We start from the raw sequence: 17,881 nt of genomic DNA on the forward strand, positions 1-17,881 counted from the left end.
AACTGGTCTGCTGATATATTATGTGAAGATCAAATCCTGCTAATGATCTTCTCCAAAGAGCTGAATAGCTGTGATCACTTTGATGCATAGATGGTGCAAAAAAAATGTTTAGCCTGTAACTGGCAATGACAAAAGATGAATCAACAATAGGAGTTACATATTGAAGGATTGTTCTGTTATTAAATATGAATTGTGCTGAAGCCTAGCATTTTCATTTCATGCATCAATTGTAGTTATAACAAAAGAGTACCTGAAGTATACTTGATAAGGTGTATTACCAATGCATCAAGGACTTCTCAAGGTATACCATCAGTGAATGAAATGCTGTGCAATACTGAATGATTTACACTGAACTTGATCTAGCATTAGTCCAACTGAAGTACTAAATCTACATCAGAAATGAGCTGCTCTCAAGTGAGATTATACTCTTCAAATCAGTTTCCTGAAAAGGAAGTGTCTCTGTGCTGAAGCTTGAGATATTACTTTGTTTAATAATATCAAAATATAAAGGTGCCAGTCAGATAATGTTTGAGGCAGAATCCACAACTATAAGCCAAAGAAGCCTGTTTATTTCACTGCGGATTTTAACAACAGCATATTGCATCAAGACATGCTTTTGTACCTTTAAATGAACGTAATTGATTGCCCATTTTTTTTGTCCATTTTTAGATCAGGCATACAAAAGTTTCTGGCATTAATTATATTATTGACCTACAATGCATTTTCAGTTCATATCAACCCCAGCACAAAAAAGTTTGGCGTGCACCATTTGTGCTACAGTATTATGTTATCGCTTGATTGTTAGAGCTTGGAGGGTGTGCAAATACTGTGGAATTTTTTTTAATAGGTGAAAATAACATTAAAGTCTGAATTCTTGCTCTTGTTAGTTGAAACAAATGAAAGATTCTAGCACTGCTGAGGTACTGGGAAAAAAATTGCAAACTGTGCAAGGTAACCGAGTTATCGCTTAATTGGGATTCTGTGTAGTTATTAAGGTCTGAGGGATGACATTGTTTTCTGCTATATCAGTGTGGAATCTATTTTCAATTCATTGTCAGCATCAGAACCTTTGTATATAAATAAAAAAAAGAGAGACTACACATCAAATAAGAAAAGGCGTGCAATTGCTCTCTTTATTACTGGGTAAAATCCTAATCAGACATCAATTCAGGTGAGTCTCTTTCAATTTTTCGGTTCTGCTACATAAGCATATTTCACAGACGATATGCGATTTTAAAGGCAACTAAAACAATAAAGCAATATAATGACTCCATCCATGTTAGGATAGATAAAACATTTGCCCTGTGCCTCCAGCACAAGGAAACAGATTATTATTACTATAATTTCACATGTATGCCCTCAGGTGTTTTGTTGGCTTTTATTGTAAAAATAAATATTTATATTGCTCATACAGCTGCACAAATCCATGAAAATACACATCCAAAATGATGATCTGAGAATAAGTGGCAGCTTGTATAGGCATACAAATGGTGTTTATATATTTGTATTCATTACGATGATTAAAGAAAGGTAACGAAAATTGATCATTTCTATATTTGCGTCCAGTGACAGTGTTTAGGGCTTCCACATTATGTATGGGGTGCATTGTGTTGTCATCTGTGGCTCAGTGGTAGCACTCTCGCCTCTGAGCCAGTTAGTTGTGGGTTTGAAGTCCCACTCCAGAGACTTGAGCACATAATCTAGGCTGACACTTCAGTGCACTACTGAGGGAGTGCTGCAGTGTCGGAGGTGCCGTCTTTTGGATGAGACGTTAAACCGAGTTCCCTTATGATCTCTCAGGTGGATGTAAAAGATCCCATGGCACTATTTTGAAGAAGGGCTGGAGAGTTATCACCGGTGCCCTGGTCAATATTTATCCATCAACCAACAACTCTTAGAAACAGATTATTTGGTCATTATCAAATTGCTGTTTGTGGGACCTTGCTGTGTGCAAATTAGCTGCCATGTTTCCTACATTAAAACAAAGACTACACAAAAGTACTTAATTGGCTTTAAAGCACTATGGGACGTCCAGAGGTCCTGAAGGGTGCTTTATAAATGCATGTCTTTCTTTTTCTTTTTATTATCTACACTGACCTGCAATAGGAAAGTGAACCTGTTTCACATCATATTTTCATTATTCAGACTAAACCCTGAATACCTTGGCCTAGAAATTCAGTTGGTAGTTCCAGCCGCTAGCGCCTTAAGAGGGTGCTAAGTGGGGCGCAAAGCAGCTAGCATCCGGGCACGGCGAGACCTGCGCCTCTCACGAACTTCAGTGAAGATTTAGCAGCGGCGCAAAACTGCAATGCCCGCTCAGCTGCGCGTGCAGATTCTGACGTCATTTCATGGTGCAACGCCCTTGGTGCGCCCCGAACCGGAACTTCAGTGGTGCCCCCCTTCCTTCTGCCTGGCGCTCCCAGCGACTGGTTGAGTGGAATGGTTCCCAGTCGCTGTGGGGCTGGGGGGGTGCTATTTAAAGGGGGCTCTTCCTGCATTCTTTGTGGTAGCCATTTTGGACCACTCCATCTGTGTGAGAGAGAGAGAGATTTGCAGAGAGACAAAGGGAGAGAGCTTTCTGTTTTGACTCAGTGCTCGCACAGGTACTTCTGGCTTCAGCCCAGAGCTTTGCAGTTGGATTAATTTTTCAGTGCCATAGCCTTGAGTGACCACATAAAATGGGGGCTGCAATGGGTGGAAACGTTGGGTTTCTCCATTGCATTGAGAGGGCTCAGAGACGCCGAGAGAGAGTGCCAATCATGGCCAGACGGAGGAGGGCCAACAGGCGTCGGCACAGGAGGCCTTAACCTCCCAGGGTATACCGCCAGCACTTCTCCTACCTCAACATGTCTGAGGAGCAGTGCATTCAGAGGCTTCGATTCAGAAGGGAGGTGGTCACTGAGATCTGCCACCTGCTACAGAGAGATCTGCAGCCTCAGCTGAGGAGCAGGACGTCTCTGTCGGTGGCAGTGAAGGTGACAGTGGCTCTCAACTTCTATGCCACTGGCTCCTTCCAATCCGCTACTCGGGACATTGCCAATGTCTCGCAGTTTGCGGTGCATTGCTGCATCCGCCAGGTCATGAATGCCCTCTTCAAAAGGAGACGTCAGTACATTTCCTTCCCATGACCCTGGACAAGCAGCAAGAGCGTGCAATGGGATTTGCAAGAATAGCAGGCTTCCCCATGGTCCAGGGCGCCATTGACTGCACGCATGTGGCTTTGCGGGCGCCTCTAGAGAATGCCGAGGATTGCTGCAACGGAAGGGGTTCCATTCGTTGAACGTGCAGTTGGTGTGTGACCACAGGCAGCTGATACTAGCTGCCAATGCCCGCTTTCCAGGCGCAGCCACAATGCCTTCATCCTGCACCAGACTTCTGTGGTAGACATTTTCAAAGCCCCGGCTCACCCAGGAGGCTGGCTTCTCGGGGACAAGGGCTATCCTTTGTGCACCTGGCTGATGGCCACGCTCCGTGCGCCCAGCACCCCTGCTGAAGAGCAATACAATGACAGCCATCAAGCGACCAGGAACATCATTGAGAACACAATCGGCTGCTAAAGCAACGGTTCCGCTGTCTGGGCCATTCCGGGGGAACCCTATAGTACTCGCCCGAGTATCCCATTTAGTTGTAGTGTGCTGCATGCTGCACAACCTGGCTATCCTCAGGACTCAGCCACTGCCAGCACCACCAGAGGAGGAGGAGGAGGAGCACCAAGACGGGAGGGAGGCACGAAGTGCAAGGGTCACATGTCAGTGGCTTATTGCAAGTCGGTTCTAGGCCCCCTCTCAGGGAATGGCTTGTGCCATTGAAAGAACATGAATGGACCCGCTCCGCAAACCCTGAGCCAGTCAAGGCAACAAATAGTTCAAAGTGCAAACATGCACAATCTGAATAAAGACAATTATTTATTTAACAAACTCCGTGCCCTTCCCGCATGACAAACAAATACAGAGAAACCCCCAAAAAAACAGTCAGACACATAACTGGCTCTCACAACCTGGAGACAATGAACAAAAGAGTTAAACAAAAATGACCATGATCCTCGGCCTTCACAAAAAAAAACAACATTTTGCCACACCTCATACTTTTTGGCCTGCTAGGGTGATCTTCCTTGCTTGCGAGATTGGCCCCTTCCCGCCCTGCAGCTCCTCCGCAATGGGACCCCAGTGGCTGCAGCAAGGCTGGGGGGAGGCTGCTGAGGGTCAGATAGTGAGTCTGCAGATGCCCTTGGGGGACGGCCTGGACCAGCTCTGGGCCTGGAGGGCCCGGCTGCTGACTACTCCAGCTCTGCCTGGGCAGCAGCAGCCTGTCCTACGGGTGGTGGCAGCTGCAGTGGAGGAGTGACAGTGTTGGCAGCAAGAATGCTGCCAACCTAACAGAGCACAGGCAGTCCCTGGTCAGACGAGACACTGGCACTCGCACGGGGCAGCACTGAAGCATGCGGAGCAATCTGCTGAAGCAGAGACTGCTGGTCTGCTGCGGCGCGGCGAGGGACCTGGCGAATCCTGGCCAATCCAGCGAGGGTGGCAGCAGTTAGTGCTCGTATGGCCCTGATCTGTGTCTGCATCAGACCAGCCAGTGACTGCATGGCATGACTAAGCACTTGGCTGGAAGTCGCGTGTGCTGCACCGAAGTCCTGCAGACTCCTTGCCTGTGCTGCCCCGAAGACCTGTACACTCCTTGCCAGTGACTCTATGGAGTCAGGCATCCTTGCCACTGCAGCCATGAGCTCAGTGTGCCTGCGCTCCGCTTGGGTGCCCATTTCACCAAGGAGCCGCACCTCCTCTGTGGTCATGGTAGCAGGACTGGAGGCCACACTCTCCCTCCGGGGAGATTGCCGTCGAGCTTCCCTACCCCCCCCCGCGTTACTGCAGCCCGCTGGGCCCCTGAGCTTCACCCTCCTCAGACCCTTCCCCCTTGCTCCCCTCCAGGGAAGACGTGTCCCCATCATGGCCATGGGCTGCCTCGGCTGAGGGTGGCACTGATGATCCGGCTTCCTCTTCCTCCTCCTCGCCTTCCGATTCACTCACAGTGCCAGCTTGAGGGCCCGCCTCCTGACCTGGCGAATCAGCATCTGAAAGCAGGGAGGTACAAGAGTTGCTTTAGTGTGAGGACAGGGCGGCAGCAAAGGAGGCATGAGTGCTGCAATGCACTGCATTGGTTCGATAGTGGCAAAGGATGCTGGTGTGAGGTACAAGTGGAAAGAGAGAGGTCAAAATGTGATGACCTTACCATTGCTGTCCAGAACGGGGTCGGCATCTCCAGTGGCGACAGGGCCAATCAGCTGGCCTGCCATAATCCGTTCCACTCGCTGCTCCAGATTGCTGAGGTCTTTAAGTTCAGGACAGCCTCCCCCGGTCCGTTGCTGCTGCCTCCTTAGATCTGAGACTGCTGAACTGGTCACTGAATCCTGGGCGGTTATATGGACTTGCATGAAAAGGTGGGAGAGAAGGGACAGATTGGCATTCTCACAAGTGCTGCCTGTTGACCTGTGATAACTGTCAGTGTAAGTATTCTGGAGATGAACCTGGATCTTTAGATTTCAGTAATGGATAGTTGATGTGTTAAAGGGGGAAAAAATATTTAGAAATAATTTGAGTGGTGTCGTGGTGCAGTAGACTGGAATTCCAATGTTTTGTTTTGCTCTGTTATAGGAATGTGTTCATATTTGCAATTCCCCAAATGATGAATTTCTAATTTGCATTTACAAAGGAAGTGCACTAATAATAATAAATGTATCATCATCATCAGCACAAAATCCAACCTGGTCAATTATGACATCAACAGCCTACTTCTAATCATCATCAAAGTGCTATCAAGCGGCACTTACTCACCAATAACCTGTTCACCGATGCTTAGTTTAGGTTCCGCCAGAACCATTCGGCTCCAGACTTCATTACAGCTTCGGTCCAAACCTCAGACACAACTGAAACTGAAGTCAATGGGGATCAAGGGGAACCTCTTTAGTAGCTGGAGCCTTACCTGGCACAAAGAAAGATGGTTGTGGTTAATGGAGGCCAATTATCTCAGCTCCAGAACAACACTGCAATAATTCCTTAGGGCTTCGTCCGACACCCAACTATCTTCAGCTGCTTCATCAATGACCTTCCCTCCATCATAAAGTCAGAAGTGGAGCTGTTTGCTGATGATTGCCCAGTGTTCAGTTCCATTCGCAATTCCTCAGATAATAAAGCAGTCCATTGTCCCATGTAGCATGTAGTCAATATCTAGGATTGGGCTGATAAGTGGTAAGTAAAAGGTGTCAGGCAATGACCATCTCAAACAAGATAGAGCATAAACAACTCCCTTGACAGTCAGTGCCCGAATCTCCCACCATCAATGTGCTAAGGGTGATCATTGACCAGAAAGTGAACTGGACCAGCCATATAAATGCCATGGCTACTAGGGCAGGTCAGAGGCTGGGTATTCTGAATTGAATGGCTCACCTACTGACTCCCAAAGCCTTTCTGCCACCTACAAGATACAAATTAGGAGTGTGATGGAATACTGTCCACATATCTGAATGGGTGCAGCTCCAACACACCCTCCACCATCAGCGTAACATGGATCCAATTTGTACTATCTACAAGATGCACTGCAGCAACTTGACAAGACCACTTCGGCAGCACCTCCCAAATCCACAACCTCCACAGCATAGGAGGACAGGGGCAGCAGGTCCTTGGAAACACCATCATCTCCAAGTTCCCCTCCAAGCAATACACCATCTTGACTTGATCATACATTGGCGATCCTTCTTCATCACTGGGTCAAAATCCTAGAACTCCATACAGCATTGTGGGAGCACCTTCACAACACGGACTGCAATCGTTCAAGAAGAAGGTCCATCACCACCTTCTCAAGGGCAACTAGGGAGGGGCAATAAATACCAGCCTTGCCAGTGACACCCACATCCTGAGAATGAATAAAACAAAGGCTCTCATATACCTCCTTGTAGCACTGTGGGTGTCCAGTGGCAGATTTTTTGCTCAACCCTAAGGCAAGGCATTGAGAGCTGGAAAAGAAACAAAGCTTTTTGAATATAATTTTTACTCTGGAGTTCACAGCTGGATCTTATTCAAGTTTGGGGTCAGTGCTTCTTTGTGCCTTTTGCTAGCAGTAGTTATTCATAACACTTCTAATTCGAGCTGTATTTTCCTGACTCTTAGGTAAGATGGTTTGGGGATGGGGAGGGTGACAGCAGACTTGAAAATGAGAGGTGGTCTGTACAAGAGGAGAGGGAACCATTTTCAATAACAGCTAGCATGGCAGCCAGGGAAGGAAGTTGGGTGGTCAGCAGTTTAGTGGGAATAGGGTCAAGAGACCAGGAGGTGGGTCTCATGAACAAGATGATTCTATGTACAGAGCTGATTATTTGGTGTGTATTTTACACAAAGTGCAGTCTGGTAATGTTTACAAGGCAGTTATCTCACCAAACACTTCAGAGGCATCAGAGACAATGGCCTCAGGGTCACGTTGCTATCCTGTCTGACTTTGTCCTAGAGCGCTGACCCCGCCAGAGTTTGAAGTGCCAGTCGGAGGATACCTTACTAACATGGTGCAGCTGATGCAAGTGCTACTTTGAGCACATCTCTGGTGCCCATCTGCCCCATGCTGCACAAAACTTTGGCACTCGCTCACCTATGGGAATGGATTCCACTTTCTCTCCTATCTTCCCTCATGCCCTCTCTGAGCTCAACTTGTTCATGAGACCCACCTCCTGGTCTCTTGACCCTATTCCCACTAAACTGCTGACCACCATGCCATGCTAGCTGTTATTGAAAATGGTTCCCTCTCCTCTTGTAGAGTTCACCTCTCATTTTCAAGTCTGCTGGCACCCTCCCCATTCCCAAAAACCCACCCCAACCCCTCTGTCCTTGCAAACTACCACCCAATCTCCAGCCATGCAAACTACCACCCCATCTCCAGCCATGCAAACTACCACCCCATCTCCAGCCTTGCAAACTATCACCCCATCTCCAGCCTTGCAAACTATCGCCCCATCTCCAGCCATGCAAACTACCACCCCATCTCCAGCCTTGCAAACTAACACCCCATCTCCAGCCTTGCAAACTACCACCCCATCTCCAGCCATGCAAACTAACACCCCATCTCCAGCCTTGCAAACTACCACCCCATCTCCAGCCTTGTTTTCCTCTCCAAGTCACTGAATGTGTTGTTGCTGCCCAAATCCAAGCTCATCTTTCCTGCAGCTCCATGTGTGAGCCTCTCCAGTCAGGTTTCCACCCCTGCCACAGCACTGAAATGCCCCTAATCAAAGGCATGAATGACATCCTTTGTGACTGTAATCATGGTACACAATCCCTCCTCATCCTTCTCCACCTGTCTGCAGCCTTTGACATGGTTGACCAAACCATCATCCTCCCATGCTTCTCCTCCACTGTCCAGCTGTGTAAGACTGCCCTCGCCTGGTTCTGTTCTTCCCTATCCAGATGCAGCCAGAGAATCTCCTGCAATGGCTTCTCTTCCTGCCCCGCATCATTACCTCTGGAGTCCCCCAAGAATCTATCCTAGACCCCCACCTATTTTTCATCTACGTGATGCCCCTTGGCGACACCATCTGAAGACATGATGAGAGATTCTGCATGTAGAATCACAGCATTATAGAATCATAGTAATTTATGGCACAGAGGGAGGCCATTTGGCCCATCGTGTCCATGCCGGCTGAAAAAGAGCTATCTAGCCTAACCCCACTTGCCAGCTCTTGATCCATAGTCTTGTAGGTTACAGCACTTCAAGTGCATAACCAAGTACTTTTTAAATGTGATGCCTCTACCACCCTTTCAGGCAATGAGTTCCTGACCCCCGCCACGCTCTGAGTGAAAAAAGTTCTCCTCAACCCCCCGCTAATCCTTCTAGAAATTACTTTAAATCTATACCCCCTGGTTATTGCTCTCTCTGCTAAGGGAAATAGGTCCTTCATATCCACTCCATCTAGGCCCCATATAATTTTATACATGTCAATCAGGTCTCCCCTCAGCCTCCTCTGTTCCAAAGAAAACAACCCCAGCCTATCCAATCTTTCTTCATAGCTAATATTCTCCAATCCTGGCAACATCCTTGTAAATCTCCGCTGCACCCTCTCTAGTGCAATCACATCTTTCCTGTAATATGGTGACCAGAACTGTACTCTAGTTGTGGCCTAACTTGTGTTTTATACAGTTCAAGCATAACCTCCCTGCTCTTATATTATATTGGAGGACACAAATAACCTCCCAGAGATGTTGGGGAACATAGGGTCTAATGAGAGGGAGGAACTGAATGAAATCAGTATTTATAGTGAAATGGTGTTAAGGAAATTGCCGGGATTGACGGCCGATAAATCCCCAGGGCCTGATAATCTATATCCTAGGGTACTTAAGGAAGTGGCCCTAGAAATAGTTGATGCATTGCTGGTCATCTTCCAAAATTCTATAGATTCTGGAACAGTTCCCATGGATTGGAGGGTAACTAATGTTACCCCACTATTCAAAAAAGGTGGTAGAGAGAAAACGGGGAATTATAGACCGGTAAGCTTGACATTGGTAGTGGGGAAAATGCTAGAGTCTATTATAAAAGATGTAATAGCAGAGCACTTGGAAAACAGTGACAGGATCGGACAAAGTCAACATGGATTTACAAAAGGTAAATCGTGCTTGACTAATCTACTGGAATTTTTTGAGGATGTAACTGGTAGAATAGATAAGGGAGAACCAGTGGATGTGGTGTATTTGGACTTTCAGAAGGCTTTCGATAAGGTCCCGCATAAGAGATTAGCGTGTAAAGTTAAGGCACATGGGATTGGGGGCAAGGTACTGACTTGGATAGAGAACTGGTTAGCAGACAGGAAGCAAAGAGTTGGAATAAATGGCTCTTTTTCTGAGTGGCAGGCAGTGAATAGTGGGGTGCCGCAGGGATTGGTGCTAGGAGCCCAGCTATTCACAATATATATTAATGATCTAGACAAGGGAACTAGATGTAATATCTCCAAGTTTGCAGATGGCACAAAGCTGGGTGGGCGTGTATGCTGGTGTCGGCGGGGGGCGCGAGCGGGGAGCTTAAAAAGGCTTCAGAGACCCAGGTAAGGCCTCAGACCGCGGGTGTCGGCGGGAGGCATGAGCAGGAAGCTTAAAAAGGCTTCAGAGACCCAGGTAAGGCCTCAGACCGCGGGTGTCGGCGGGAGGCATGAGCAGGAAGCTTAAAAAGGCTTCAGAGACCCAGGTAAGGCATACCAATCTCCAGTCACCGAAGTCAGAGGGAAGGAGAGAGGTAAAAAGTAATCCAAGTGTGACGTCACCAGAAAGCGGGTTAATGATTGGTTGGTAAGTATTTCTCTCTTTTTAAGCTTAAACTCTGTGGTTTATAGTTTCTAAGGTGCGATATTCATCATCTAGAATCGGGGCAGAGGGTATTTAAAAATAATATTAATAAATTTAATTAATTACATAGAATGGGAGATCAGGTGATGTGTTGCTGCTGCAATATGTGGGAGCTGGTGGACACCATTGATGCTCACGGTGATCACATTTGCAATAAGTGTTGGCTGCTCGAGGAATTCCGGCTCCGTGTTGAAGAGCTGGAGTCTGAGCTTCAAACACTGAGACACATCAGGGAGGGGGAGAGTTACCTGGACTCTGTGTATCAGGAGGTAGTCACACCAATTTGATTAATTAATTCAGATGTAGTCCGTGGCCAGGGTCAGGATGCTGTGACTAGAAGTGAGGCAGGTACCGGGATCCAGGAGGTAGTGTTGGAGGAGCCGCAGCCCTTGCTCTTGTCCAACAGGTTTGAGGCTCTTACTCCCTGTGAGGATGGGAACAGTGTCTATGGGGAGGATGAGCAACCTGGCCACAGTACCATGCAGCGGGGGGCCATTCAAGTGGGGGGAGTTAAAAGAAATGTTGTAGTGGTAGGGGATAGTATCGTTAGGGGGATAGATAGAGTTCTTTGCAGCCGAGAGCGAGAGTCCCGAAGGCTGCGTTGCCTGCCCGGTGCCAGGGTTAAGGACATCTCCTCTGGGCTGGAGAGAAACTTGGAGTGGGAGGGGGAGGATCCAGTTGTCGTGGTCCATGTTGGTACCAATGACATAGATAGGACAAGGAAGGAGGTTCTGCTGAGGGAGTTTGAGCAACTAGGGGCCAAATTAAAAAGCAGAACCACAAGGGTAATAATCTCTGGATTACTACCTGAGCCACGTGCAAATTTGGCTAGGGTAAATAAAATTAGAGAATTAAATGCGTGGCTCAAAGACTAGTGTGGGAGAAGTGGATTTTGCTTCCTGGGACACTGGCATCAGTACTGGGACAGGCGAGAGCTGTTCCGTTGGGACGGACTTCACTTGGCCAGTGCTGGGACTGGAATCCTGGCAAATCGAATAGCTAGGGCTGTAGAGAGGGCTTTAAACTAATTCGTGGGGGGGAGGTTTTAAGAGAGCGAAAAATAAAAATGACAGCGGAGAAGGCAATAGAGCAAGGTAGCAGTGGGGGAATTAAAAATCAGAGCGTGTCAGGAAGGGACAGAATATATAATGTATAATGCTGTGCAGGATATCTAACCTGAGAGGTGCTGGGGGAAGGCCCTGAGAATCATTAAAGACGCGAGTCACCCCAGCCACAACCTCTTCGCCCTGCTCCCGTCTGGTAAGAGATACCGAAGCATACGGTCTCGTAACAACAGGTTTCGTAACAGCTTCTACCCCCAGGCCATAAAACTCATGAATAATTAATTTATTATTATTTATTACTGTTGTTTTATTTATTATTACTGTCTTTCTATTAGTATTTCTATTAGTATTTATATCATTGTTATGCCATATTTATTCCAATGTTGGGAGGACTCGTAAAAATCCACATTTCATTGTGCAGTACACACGTCTGCTGCATATATGACAAATAAAATTGAATTGAATTGATAAAGGTAAAGTAGTAAAAGGGGTAAAAGCAGGAATAAATTGTCAGAAAACATATTTGAAAGTTCTTTATCTGAATGCACACAGCATTCGTAACAAAATTGACGAGTTGACGGTGCAAATAACTACACATTGGTATGATCTGGTGGCCATTACGGAAACATGGCTGCAAGATAATCATGAATGGGAACTAAACATACAAGGGTATTTGACAATTAGGAAGGACAGACAGGAAGGAAAGGGAGGTGGGGTTGCTATGTTAATCAAGGATGGAATCACTGCAATAGTCAGAAATGATATTGGGTCAAAGGATCAGGATAGTGAAACAGTTTGGGTGGAGATAAGGAATAATAAGGGGAAGAAGTCACTAGTGGGCATAGTCTATAGGCCTCCTAACAGTTGCAACTCTGTTGGTCGGAGTATAAATCAGGAAATAGTTGGGGCTTGTAATAAGGAAACAGCTATAATCATGGGAGATTTTAACTTTCATATTGACTGGACTAATCAAATTGGGCATGGCAGCATTGAGGAAGAGTTCATAGAGTGTATTAGGGATGGGTTCCTTGAGCAGTATGTAACTGAACCAACCAGGGGGCAGGCAATCTTAGATCTGGTCCTGTGTAATGAGACAGGATTAATAAAAAATGTCCTAGTAAAGGATCCCCTTGGAATGAGTGACCATAATATGGTTGAATTCCAAATTCAGTTTGAGGGTGAGAGAGTTGGATCTCAAACTAGCGTACTAAGCTTAAATAAATGAGACTATGAAGGTATGAGAGTAGAATTGACTAAAGTGGACTGGGAAAACAGATTAAAGTGTAAGATGGTACAAGAGCAGTGGTCTACATTCAAGGAGATATTTCACATCTTTCAAGATAAATATATTCCACTGAGGAAAAAGGGGAGTAAAAGAAAAGACAGCCATCCATGGCTTAGTAAAGTAATAAAGGATAGTATTCGACTGAAAACAAGGGCATATAAAGTAGACAAATCTAGTGGGAGGATAGAAGATTGGGAAGCATTTAAAAGCCAGCAAACAATAACTAAAAGGTTAATTAAGAAAGGGAAGTTCGATTATGAAAGTAAACTAGCAAAAAATATAAAAACAGATAGCAAGAGTTTCTACAGCTATATAAAAAGAAAAAGGGTGGCTAAAGTGAACGTTAGAGGATGGGACTGGGAAACTAGTGGTGGGGAACATGGAGATGGCAAAGACGCTGAACAAATATTTTGTATCAGTCTTTACAGTAGAGGACACTAAAAATATCCCAACACTGGACAAACAGGGGGCAATGGGGCGGGGGGGGAGGAGCTAAACACGATTAAAATCACTAAGGAGATGGTACTCAGTAAAATAATGGGACTTAAGGCGGATAAATCCCCCAGGCCTGATGGCCTACATCCTAGGGTCTTGAGAGAAGTGGCGGTAGGGATTGTGGAAGCATTGGTGATTATTTTCCAAAACTCACTGGACTCAGGAAAGGTCCCGGCAGATTGGAAAACTTCTAATGTAACACTCTTATTTAAGAAGGGAAGTAGACAAAAAACTGGAAACTATAGACCAGTTAGCCTAACATCTGTGGTTGGCAAAATGTTGGAGTCCATTATTAAGGATACAGTAACAGAGCAATTGGATAAACATAATTTAATAGGACAGAGTCAGCATGGTTTTACGAAAGGGAAGTCATGTTTGACAAATTTGCTCGAATTCTTTGAGGATGTAACATACAGGGTGGATAAAGGGGAACCAGTGGATGTAGTGTATTTGGACTTCCAAAAGGCATTTGACAAGGTTCCACACAAAAGATTACTGATCAAGATAAAAAATCACAGGATTGGGGGTAATATACTGGCATGGGTGGAAGATTGGCTCTCTAACAGAAAACAAAGAGTTGGGATAAATGGTTCATTCTCGGGCTGGCAATCAGTAACTACTGGTGTTCTGCAGGGGTCAGTGCTGGGACCCCAATACTTTACAATCTATAATAACGATTTGGAGGAAGGGACCGAGTGCAACATATCCAAGTTTGCCGACGATACAAAGATGGGAGGGAAAGCAGTGAGTGAGAAGGACATAAAAAACCTGCAAAAGGACATAGACAGGCTAAGTGAGTGGGCAGAGATTTGGTAGATGCAATATAATGTTGGAAAGTGTGAGGTTATGCACTTCGGCAGAAAAAGTCAAAGAGCAAGTTATTATCTAAATGGAGAGAAATTGCAAAGTGCTACAGTACAAAGGGATCTGGGGGTCCTGGTGCATGAAACACAAAAAGTTAGTATGCAGGTGCAGCAGGTGATCAGGAAGACCAATGGAATCTTGGCTTTTATTGCAAGGGGGATGGAGTATAAAACAGGGAAGTCTTGCTGCAGTGATACAGGTTATTGGTGAGGCCACTCCTGGAATACTGCGTGCAGTTTTGGTTTCCATATTTAAGAAAAGATATACTTGCTCTCGAGGCGGTTCAGAGAAGGTTCACTCGGTTGATTCCAGAGATGAGGAAAGGTTGAGTAGGTTGGGACTCTACTCATTGGAGTTCAGAAGAATGAGAGGCGATCTTATCGAAACATATAAGATTGTGAGGGGGCTTGATCGGGTGTATGCGGTGAGGATGTTTCCACTGATGGGTGAGATTAGAACTAGGGGGCATAATCTTAGAATAAGGGGCTGCCCTTTCAAAACTGAGATGAGGAGAAACTTCTTCACTCAGAGTGTAGTAAATCTATGGAATTTGCTACCCCAGAGAGCTGTGGAAGCTGCAACATTAAATAAACTTAAAATGGAGATAGACATTTTCCTAGCAGATAAGGGAATTAGGCGTTACGGGGAGAGGGCAGGGAAGTGGACGTGAGTCTAGATTCAGATCAGCCATGATCCTATTGAATGGTGGAGCAGGCCCGAGGGGCCGTATGGCCTACTCCTGCTCTTATTTCTTATGTTCTTATGTTCTGTGAGGAGGATGCCGAGAAACTCGAATATGATTTGGACAGGTTGGGTGATTGGGCAGATGTATGGCAGATGCAGTATAATGTGGATAAATACGAGGTTATCCACTTTGGTGACAAAAACAGGAAGGCAGATTATTATCTGAATGGCAATAGATTGGGAGAAGGGGAAGTGCAATGAGACCTGGGTGTCCTTGTGCACCAGTCGCTGAAGATAAGCATGCAGGTGCAGCAGGCAGTTAAGAAGGCAAATGGTATATTGGCCTTCGTAGCGAGAGGAGTCGAGTACAGGAACAAGTTGCTGCAGTTGTACAGGGCCTTGGTGAGACCACACCTTGAGTATTGTGTGCAGTTTTGGTCACCTTATCTGAGGAAGGATGTTCTTGCCATGGAGGGAGTGCAGCGAGGATTCACCAGACTGATACCTGGGATGGCAGGAATGACGTATGAGGAGACATTGGTTTGACTGGGCTTATACTCGCTGGAGTTTAGAAGAATGAGAGGGGATCTCATTGAAACATATAAAATTCTAACAGGACTATACAGACAAGATGCAGGAAGGATGATCCCGATGGCGGGTAAGTCCAGAACCAGTGGTCACTGTCTAAAGATAAGGGGTAAGCCATTTAGGACAGAGATGAGGAGGAATTTCTTGACCCAGAGAGTGGTGAACTTGTGGAATTCTCTACCACAGAAGGCAGTTGAGGCCAATTCATTAAATATATTCAAGAAGGATTTAGATATATTTCTTAAGGCTAAAGGGATCAAGGGATATGGGGAGATGGCAGGGACAGGGTACTGAGTTTGGATGATCAGCCATGATCTCATTGAATGGCGGAGCAGGCTCGAGGGGCCGAATGGCCTACTCCTGCTCCTATCTTCTATGTTTCTATGTTTTTTAAGATAGGAGCAGGAGTAGGCCATTCAGCCCCTCGAGCCTGCTCCGCCATTTAATGAGATCATGGCTGATCATCCAAATTCAGTACCCTATAGAAACATAGAAGATAGGAGCAGGAGTAGGCCATTCGGCCCCTATATTCTATGCCTCGGCTAATAAAGGAAAGTATCCCATATGCCTTCTTAATCACCTTATCTACCTGTCCTGTTACCTTCATGGTCTGTGGATATGCACTCCAACGTCCCTCTATTCCTCGACACCTCAGTATCATGCCATTTATTGTGTATTCCCTTGCCTTGTTAGCCCTCCCCAAATGCATTACCTCACACTTCTCCGGATTGAATTCCATTTGCCACTTTTCTGCCCACCTGACCAGTTCATTGATATCTTCCTGCAGTCTACAGCTTTCTTCCTCCCTATTAACCACACGATCAATTTTTGTATCATTTGCAAACTTCTTAATCATGCCCCCTACATTGAAGTCTAAATCATTGATGTATATCACAAAAAGCAAGGGACCTAGTATTGAGCCCTGCGGAACCCCACTGGAAGCAGCCTTCTGGTCACATAAACACCCATTACACTTTGCTTCCTGCCACTGAGCCAATTTTGGATCCAACTTGCTACATTGCCTTGGATGCCATGAGCTTTTACTTTCCTGACCCGCCTGCCATGTGGGACCTTGTCAAAAGCCTTGCTAACATCCATGTAGACTACATCAAACACGCTACCCTCATTGACCCTCCTTGTTACTTCCTCAAAAAATTAAATCAGGTTAGTCAGAAACGACCTTCCCTTAACAAATCCATGCTGACTGTCATTAATTAATCTGTTCCTTTCTAAATGATGATTAATACTGTCCCTCAGAATTTTTTCCTATAATTTGTCAACCACTGAGGTTAGGCTGACTGGCCTGTAATTACTTGGTTTATCCCTTTCTCCCTTTTTAAACAACGGTACAACATTAGCAGTCCTCCAGTCCTCCGGCACCACATCTGTAATCAGAGAGGATTGGAAAATGATGGTCAGATCCTGCGCTATTTCCTCCCTTGCTTCTCTTAACAGCCTGGGATACATTTCATCTGGGCCTGGGGATTTATCTACTTTCAAAGATGCTAAACCCCTTAATACTCCCTCTTTCACTATGTTTATCTCATCTAATATTTCACACTTCTCCTCCTTAACTACAATGTCTGCATCGTCCATTTCTTTTGTGAAGACAGACGCAAAGTGTTCATTAAGAACCATACCCATATCTTCCGCCTCACACACAAGTTACCTTTTGGGCTCTAATAGGCCCTACTCTTTCTTTATTTATCCTCTTGCTTTTTATGTATTTATAAAACATCATTGGGCTTTCCTTTATTTTACTTGCCAATATTTTTTCATGCCCTTTCTTTGCTTTCCTAATTTCCTTTTTAATTCTACCCCTGCACTTTCTATACTCCTCTAGGCTTTCTGTAGTATTGAGCACTCGGTATCTGACATAAGCTTCCCTTTTTTGCCTTCTCCTACCCTGTTTACCCCTTGACATTCAGGAGGCTCTAGATTTGGGAGTCCCACCCTTTTTTTTAGTGGGAACATATTTGCTCTGAACCCTCACTTTCTCCCCCTTGTATGCCTCCCACTGCTCTGACCCTGATTTACCTTCAAGTCGCTGTTCCCAGTCCACTTTTGCTAAATCACATCTCAGCTTAGTAAAATTGGCCTTTCCCCAATTGAGAATGTTTACTCCAGGTCTGTCTTTGTCCTTTTCCATAACTATGTTAAATCTAACTGAATTATGATCACTCCCACCAAAATGCTCTCCCACTGATACTCCTTCCACCTGCCTAGGTTCATTCCCTAAAACCAAGTCCAGGACCGACCCCTCTCTTGTTGGGCTTGCTATGTATAGGCTAAAAAAGTTCTCCTGAATGCATTTTAATAATTCTGTGACCTCTATACCTTTTAACTGATTATATCCCAGTTAAAATTAGGGTAGTTGAAGTCCCCTACTATTACTGCCCTATTGTTTTTGCACTTCTCAGAAATTTGCCTACATATTTGCTCTTCTATCTCCCTCTGACTATTTGGGGGCATATAGTACTCTCCTGGCAGTGTGATTTCCCCTTTTTTGTTCTTCAGTTCAATCC

The sequence above is a fragment of the Somniosus microcephalus genome, chromosome 10 (genome assembly GCF_052327205.1).
Source record: "Somniosus microcephalus isolate GS21.2 chromosome 10, FLI_Smic_1.0, whole genome shotgun sequence".
NCBI lineage: Eukaryota > Metazoa > Chordata > Chondrichthyes > Squaliformes > Somniosidae > Somniosus > Somniosus microcephalus.